The following is a 7,954-nucleotide window of genomic DNA, read 5'->3' on the forward strand; positions in this document are numbered from 1 at the left end:
AGATGTGAGGACATGGGAAATGGAGAGTGATTTCTTAATAGGCATGAGGTGGGTCGTTCATTTTTTTTTTTCCTGAGCAAGATTCACCCTGACATAACATCTGTCGGCAATCTTCCTCTTTTTGTATGTACGTGAGCCGCCACTACAGCATGGCCACTGACGGACCAGCAGTGTAGGTCTGCGCCCAGGAACTGAACCAGGGCTGCTGAAGTGGAGCACACTGAACTGAACCACCAGGCCACCAGGCCCGGCCCAGAGGTATCTTTTTGGAGGAAGAAGTTTTGAAACTAGAGAAAGGTCTTAGCTGCCCAACATTGTGAATACACTAAGTGCCACTAACTTGTCCACTTTACAATGATTGATTGATTGTATGTGAGGTGAACGTCACCTCAATAAAATACACTTAAGTCCAGATATCACTAGCAAATTCCACCAAACGTGGCAGAAAACACATCTCCAGGGGTTCAGAAGAGCACTGACGTTGTGAGGATGCTGAGCAACTGAGATTCTCATACTGTGACACGCCAGGGGCACACCCGCTGCTGCTGTCCCAGTAGACATGCAGAACAGCACAGCACGCTGGCACCCTCTGGCAGTTTGCATAAAGTTAAATCCTACGACTCAGAAATCTCACTCTTGATAATTTATCCAAAAAGAAATGAAAACTTATGTTCACCCAGAAACCTCTATCTGAACGTTAATAGCGTTATGTATAAGGGCCCAAGTCTGGAAACACTCCAGTGTCCGTCAGCACTGAAGCACTGAAGGGTGAACAAACAGTGACTCAGTGGCAGGCTGCCTGGAACTCGAGGGGTGAGCCATGATACAACAACAGACGCATGTCACAGGCACTGTGCCGAGTGACAGAAGCCAGACTCAAAGGCTGCACACTCGACCTTATGGGTTGAAATCCTAATACTGGTACCTGTGCATTCGGCCTTATTTGGAAATAGGGTCTTTGCAAATGTGATCAAGTTAAAATGAGGTCCTTAGGCGGCTCTAAGCCAATGATGGGTGTCCTTATAAGAGGAGGAGAAAAGACAAACACGTACAGAGGGAAGACAGCTGTGTGACAACGGAGGTTGGCATGACCCACCCCCAAGCCAAGGACTGCCAGTGGCTGGAAGAGGGGCTGGACAGACTCTCCCTCAGAGTGTCCAGAAGGAACCAACCCTGCCAACACCTTGAGATTCAGACTTTCAGCCTCCAAAACCATGAAAGAATAACTGTCTGTGGTTTAAGTCACCCAATTCAGGTAATTTGTTACACCAGCCCTAGGAAACTCATACACTCTGAGGTCTCACTTATGACATTCTGAAAAAGAACTCTAGAGAATGAATCAGTGGTCACCAGGATCTGGGCGGGTCGTGGGTGAGCGAGGACCAGGGAATTGTGTGGAACGATGGGCTGTCCACATCCTGATTGTGGCGGTAGCTGCACAACTCCATGCATCTGTCGAAAATCACAACACTGTGCACACCCCCAAAAAGGGAGTGCGTGTGAATTTTAAAACAAATCATAAAGCTAACATTATCCCTTTTGCCATGAGTTACTGTTGGTGAACAGGACTGGGCCCTTAGGTGTGTGTCCTGGTGGCCTGAGCATCTTACCCCTGAGCATGGGGCTGGTGGTTCACTTGGCTTGGGTAGTTCTGAAAATAAAACACACGCAGAGTGTGTTTCCCATGCCAGGCAGCCAGTGCTGGCTCGTCCTGGCACCCTTCTCTCCTTAGAGACCCAATGGTTAAAACAGAGGGCAGTTTTTAACCTTGTGGATGAAACTTGAAAAGAGGATGCTAAGAGAAAGAAGCCAGACACTAAAGGTCACATATGTATGATTTCATTTATATGAAATGTCCAAAACAGGCAAATCCCCAAGACAGAAAGGATGTTGGAGTTTGCCAGGGCTGGGGGAGGGGTGAGTGGGCAGTGACCACTGTGGGCACGGGGTTTCTGTTTTGGGGGGATGAAAACATTCTGGAACTAGACAGAGTTAACAGTTGCATAACATTGTGAACATACTTAATGCCATGAATTGTGCTCTTTTAAAACAGTCAATTTTCCGTGTGTCCTACCACAATTAAAAAAAGAGTTTCATCTGGAAGGTGAGCTCAACACCGACAGACTGCCCCGGCGCGGCCACAGGGAGAAGTTCATGAGGCTCTCAGACTGGAGCGGGCGAGCTGCTGCTTCAGTGGCTTCCTCTGCCAAGGACAGTGGAGCTTAACCCTTGCTCCCTTGAGGCTCCCTGGACTCTGGCTGGGGATGGGAGACGCACATATGCCCCCAGGTGATGTGCAGGTTCCATGTCCACAGACAAGCTCTGCAATCCACTCGGCCCAAGCAGAACATGCCCTCCCTCCCCTCAGGTGGGGGAGTCTGCCGGGCCACCTTAGCTCCTCCCCTGAACACCAGGCAGACTGGGCAGCCGCTGCGTGTGATCCAGTCAGGCACATCAAGTCCATGGAACAATCGGGAGAAACGACCACTGCAGGGTGTTTCCATCTCGGCTGTCTAGACCTCGTCACATTCACAGCCAAAAGCTCCTTGAAGCAGAATTTTACATACTACAACTCTGGAAGAACCTTGTTCTGTGGATACCAAGGACAACATTATAGTCCAACCCTAGCATAGTTTCATTTTCTTTGGAGTGTCTCCATTCCCCAGTGGAAAAAAAAAAAAAAAAACCAAAAAAACTGGGCACGGGAACTTCCCCAGAGCAGATTCAGGAAGATGCCCTATCTCTTCTTGATGGTGATCTTGAACCACGGGTTTCCCATCTCCTGGGGGGTGATGGAAGTAGTCTCTGGGAGGCAACAAGGGCTGTGGGTGGCCTAGGCCCCCAGGTGCTAACAGTTTCTCACTGCTCCCTTGGGGACCATCTTTGGAAAGCTTTGAATAGTGTCCTCTGGGACACATGCACTGACCTTCAAGACAGCAGAATGTTTAATACAAAGTAGTGATTTTTTTTTTTAAGATTTTATTTTTCCTTTTTCTCCCAAAGCCCCCTGGTAGACAGTTGTGTATTTTTAGTTGTGGGTCCTTCTAGTTGTGGGATGTGGGATGCCACCTCAGCATTGCTTGACAAGCAGTGCCACATCTGCGCCCAGGATAAGAACTGGTGACACCTTGGGCCGCCAAAGCAGAGTGCGGGAACTTAACCACTGGGCCATGGGGCCGGCCCCTAAAGCAGCGATTTTAACACAAAGAGTTTTCTGGTTTCTGTTCTTTTTTGAGGAAGATTACCCCTAATCTAACATCTGCCGCCAATCCTCCTTTATTTGCTGAGGAAGACTGGCCCTGAGCTAACATCCATGCCCATCTTCCTCTACTTTATATGTGGGACGCCTGCCACAGCATGGCTTGACAAGCGGTGCCATGTCCGCACCTGGGATCCAAACTGATGAACCCTGGGCTGCCAAAGCAGAGCACGTGATCTTAACCACTGCACCACTGGGCCGGCCCCCATGAAGTTTTTAAATGGAGTAACAGTAGACAATTCTTTCCTCAGAATTAGAAAAGTAACTTATTTTTGGTCTCAATTTTGAGAACAGAAACTTGTACATTCTTGCAAATAAATGAGTTAACCTAATTGGTGGCTCTTATTTTTGCTTACAGGCTAAGATGGCCTTGATCATCATAGGCTGACTGGTAGTGAGCTCCTGTCTGCTGAAATGGAGCGATCTTTTGGTCATGTCCAGTGGGCACAGGATGGTTGGACCATTGTCGGTACAAAAGCTGACAGCTGGACACACGGACATCAAGTTCAGCCCCTCCTGTGCGTGCGGAATCAGGTAGACACGCTGTGACTCCTCTGTAGTCACGTGTCTGTTCTGAAGGTCACCAAGACACCCTCTTCTGTAGCATCCAGCCAGACCCTGCACTGTCATTATCTCCACTGAGATAATCAGTCCTCATCAGCTCACATCCCTCAGAAGATTTCAAGTCACCATCATAAAGACCCCACATAGATGACAGAACTCCATCTGGCTGGTGAGCAGGGTGAAAATCTGACAGTGCCGCCAGTATCTGGTGGGCTCAGTCAGAGCCGATGTTTGGGTGAGAACTCATGGCGTCCAAAGATGGTGGTGCTGCTCTTGGACAGAGCTATAAAAACCACATGTGCCAGGTATCACCCCAGTCCTTCAGCTCTACTTCTGCTTTTGTTAAAATCCACTCTAGGTTTACCATTCGGTGGCTGTTGCATAAAGCAAATAGTTTAAAATTAATGCCAAAACCACAAAATTACTAACCTGAAATCCACGCTACCAATAAGTGGCAAGGACATGACAAGAAAACTAAATTACAGATGAGTATCTCTTACACACACACACACATTTATAAATCCTTAAATATTAGTAGTTCAAATTCAGCAATAACTAAATACCAACTGAATAATAACAGAGGGGTAAGTCACCATGACCAAAGTGGAGTTTCTCTCAGGTTTGCAAAGTTGGTTGAATCTTCACCACATTAACAGAGCAAAAGATAAACATGATCATCTCAATAGATGCAGAATGACCATTTGACAAGATTACACACCATTTCCAACGGTGTGAACCCAAGAGTGAGTGCTTCCCTGAACTGTGTGCTCTCAGTGCCTCAGGGGCCCCACTCCCATCTCGGCCCTGCCATGCACACCAAAGGCGACTAAGCATGCAGTTAGAGTTCACTATGATTAAATGCTTAAAACAAAAAAAAATCTAAATTCTTCAGAGAAACATAACAGAACCCATGATATCTACAAAGTACCATTTTTGCAATGTCCAGGATACAACCCCAAAGTATAAGACAGACAATGAGACAAGTTAATGTGACTCATACTCAGAATAAAAGAAAGTCAATGGAGACTTACTCTGAGAAGACCCTGATGGTAGAATTACCAAAGATTTTAATATACATACTAGAAATACACACAAGGATGTAAATATAAAAATGAATGAGCGAATGAAAAAGCTTAGCTAAGACTTAGAAACTAATTTTAGAACTGACAAATACATCTGAAATTAAAACTACTTTATGTAGGCATTAAAGCAGAATGGGCACTGACAGGTCATTAATAGGGACAGTCAATGATAGATAAAAATTATCCTATTTGAAGAAAAAGCAGAAAAAATACTTTAAAAATATATATATATGAACAGCCTCAATGACCAGTGAGCGGGCCGATATAAAAGGTATTACATATGTGTACTAGAACCCTAAAAGGAGCAAGACAATAGCAGAAGAATTATTTGAGGAAATAATGGCTGAAATTTTCATAAATTTGATGAAAGACATAAATTTACAGATTCAAGAAGCTCAATAAGCCCCATGCATAATAAATACAAAAAGACCCCACATGTAAACATATCAGTTTTCCAAATTGTAAATTTTGTAAAATAGCTCTTATCATTTTGAAACAGAACACAGGGAGGACAAAAAGAAGATTTATAGCTTCTTTCTATGTAAGTTGAATAGCTTAATGTCATTTAAAAATAAGCAAATATGAATGACAGTACATTTATGGTACTAAGATATGTTGTTCACCTTAGGGTTGGGAAGAAAATATTGATTAAATCCTGATACATTTTGTCCCTTAGCACTTAAAAAACAATCATTTTTCATTTTTGAAATTTCAGTAAAATTTTGTTTTGTTATTATTCCAGGTATTTTAAAGTTCATCTGGAAGAAAAAATGCTTAAGAACGTTTAAGATCAGCAGAGCCATATACCTGGAATTTAGTTCTTCAAGCATTATTTTAAGTCAGTGGATAAATGATGCATCAATTAATAAATGGCATTACAATGGGCAACTGCATACTTTTTCATCCAAACCAGATTTTTTTTTTTGAGGAAGATTAGCTCTGAGCTAACATCTGCTGCCAATCCTCCTCTTTTTGCTGAGGAAGACTGGCCCTGAGCTAACATCTGTGCCCATCTTCCTCTACTTTATATGTGGGACGCCTGCCACAGCATGGCTTGCCAAGCGGTGCCATGTCTGCACCTGGGATCCGAACTGGTGGACCCCGGGCTGCCGAAGCGGAACATGCACACTTAACTGCTGCACCCCTGGGCTAGCCCCTAAACCAGCACACTTTTAAGAGTGTTAAAGTGCTAGCTCAGATGAGACACCAGGACAGTGGCATAAACCAGAACAACATGGGGCACACCAAGATCAGGGTCACCCTGTTTAAGTAATGCTTTAGTATCTGGTGCAGGAAGAAAACAAGATCCTTACTTCGTGACACGCTTCAAAATCACTCTCACTTAGAGTGAACTGTGAAAACAAACCCTTAAAATAGTACCCAACGAAAAACGCTGGTTTTAATCAAGAACCAATATCAGAAACCATAAAGAAAAAAGGTTGATAGATGAGGCTACATAAAAACTCAAGGTGTGTGTATATATATATAGCGCTAAGTAAAAATCCTCAGATTGAAATAAACACAAAGTGGAAAAAAATGACAAACGGTGATTATATAAAAAGTTCTTACAAATAAGAAAAAAGAGAAACTACACCAACAGAAAAATAGGCAAAGACATGAATAAGCAGTTTACAAAATAATTATGTATGGCCAGCAAAGGTATTCCAAAATGTCCAACCTGACTAGAAATTGGAGATCTTTTTTCTCCATCAAAGATTGTGCACAGGGCCTGGTCCTGGTGAAGATGTGAGGAAACTGGTGTTGGGTGTTTAAGTTGATAGAATTGTGGCAGGGGGACCTGTCAAACAGGTACTGATTGCAATCATGCAGACCCTCTGGCCTGGGCACTCCAGATCTATGATCCAAAAGAAACAGTGGGCCAAGTGTGTAAACATGTATGCACGAGGATTTCCATTTCCAAAATGTTTATAATAGCAAAAAATACAAATAAGCATCTTTGGGCAATTAATTAAAGTATTGCCTGATACATTCATGAGTTCTGAAAAAGTTAAAAACTGGTCCCCTGTAATGCTGCTGAAAATTATGAACCTCAACCCATGAAGTCCCAAGAAGGCATGGGACTTCCCAAAAGTGGGCTCTCTCTCAAGGTGGCACTCAAGGCAATTTGCTTCCAACTTTATATTCTTCTATATGTCCTTTTCTATTTTACAATGAACATTCTGTTTTTTGATCCTAAGTATTTTCTGATCCATTCTGAGGAGCAAAATTTCAGCACGAGTTCCAAAAAGTGTTGAAATCAGTCAAATGCCTCTTGCAGACGGAACTGAAGAGGCTTGGGACCAAGTCTTAGGAGATCGTCTCTGGTATCTAGAGGCTTGGTTTGGTTGCAGAAAGGAAACGCAAACATAAAAACCTTTAGTCATACAAGCTGCAGAGGTCCAGTGCGAGCTGGTGGCAAGGAGGGGAGTGGGCTCCTCGTGTTTCGGCATCACCCTACCAGCCGTGGTGAACCGAGGGCTTCTGAGAAGGGATGTGCCCTCAACAATGCCACTGAGGGGACTAAGAGACAGATGAGCCCCAGGAAGCAGGAGGGAGGCTGCAGGGTGCCAAGCGACTCTGTCCCCCCTCTGCAGACATTATTAGAGGCATTAGAGGAGTGGACGGGAAGGGCAGATGAACAGCACTGCCAAGAACCTTCCTTACCCACCTCCTGGAGAACCCAGAGGAAAGCCTGGTGAGCTGTGCTGTCTGGGGCATAACTGGATGTTTACGTTGAGACTTCATGGAAAAATAAACCACTAGTGCTGTCCAACCCAGCCACCAAGCAGAGGCTTCTGGAAGCCCCTGGACAGAGACTTTTATGTCTGTGTTCCTGACCTCCATCTTCAGGGGCTGGCAGGACTCAACAAAGTGAGGAGCTGGAGAAGGCAGCAGCCCTGGCTTAGAGCAATCCCTTTTCTCTATGTAAGGCTTCAAATCAATGCTTATTAGTTTGAAAACAAAGTCTGCTGCTCGGTTCTAAATGAACCCATGGAAGGTTCGCCCGACAGCCTACTCACACCAGGGACACTGCTCACACAGACATCTT

Source organism: Equus asinus, chromosome 13, assembly GCF_041296235.1.
Source record: "Equus asinus isolate D_3611 breed Donkey chromosome 13, EquAss-T2T_v2, whole genome shotgun sequence".
Classification (NCBI taxonomy): domain Eukaryota; kingdom Metazoa; phylum Chordata; class Mammalia; order Perissodactyla; family Equidae; genus Equus; species Equus asinus.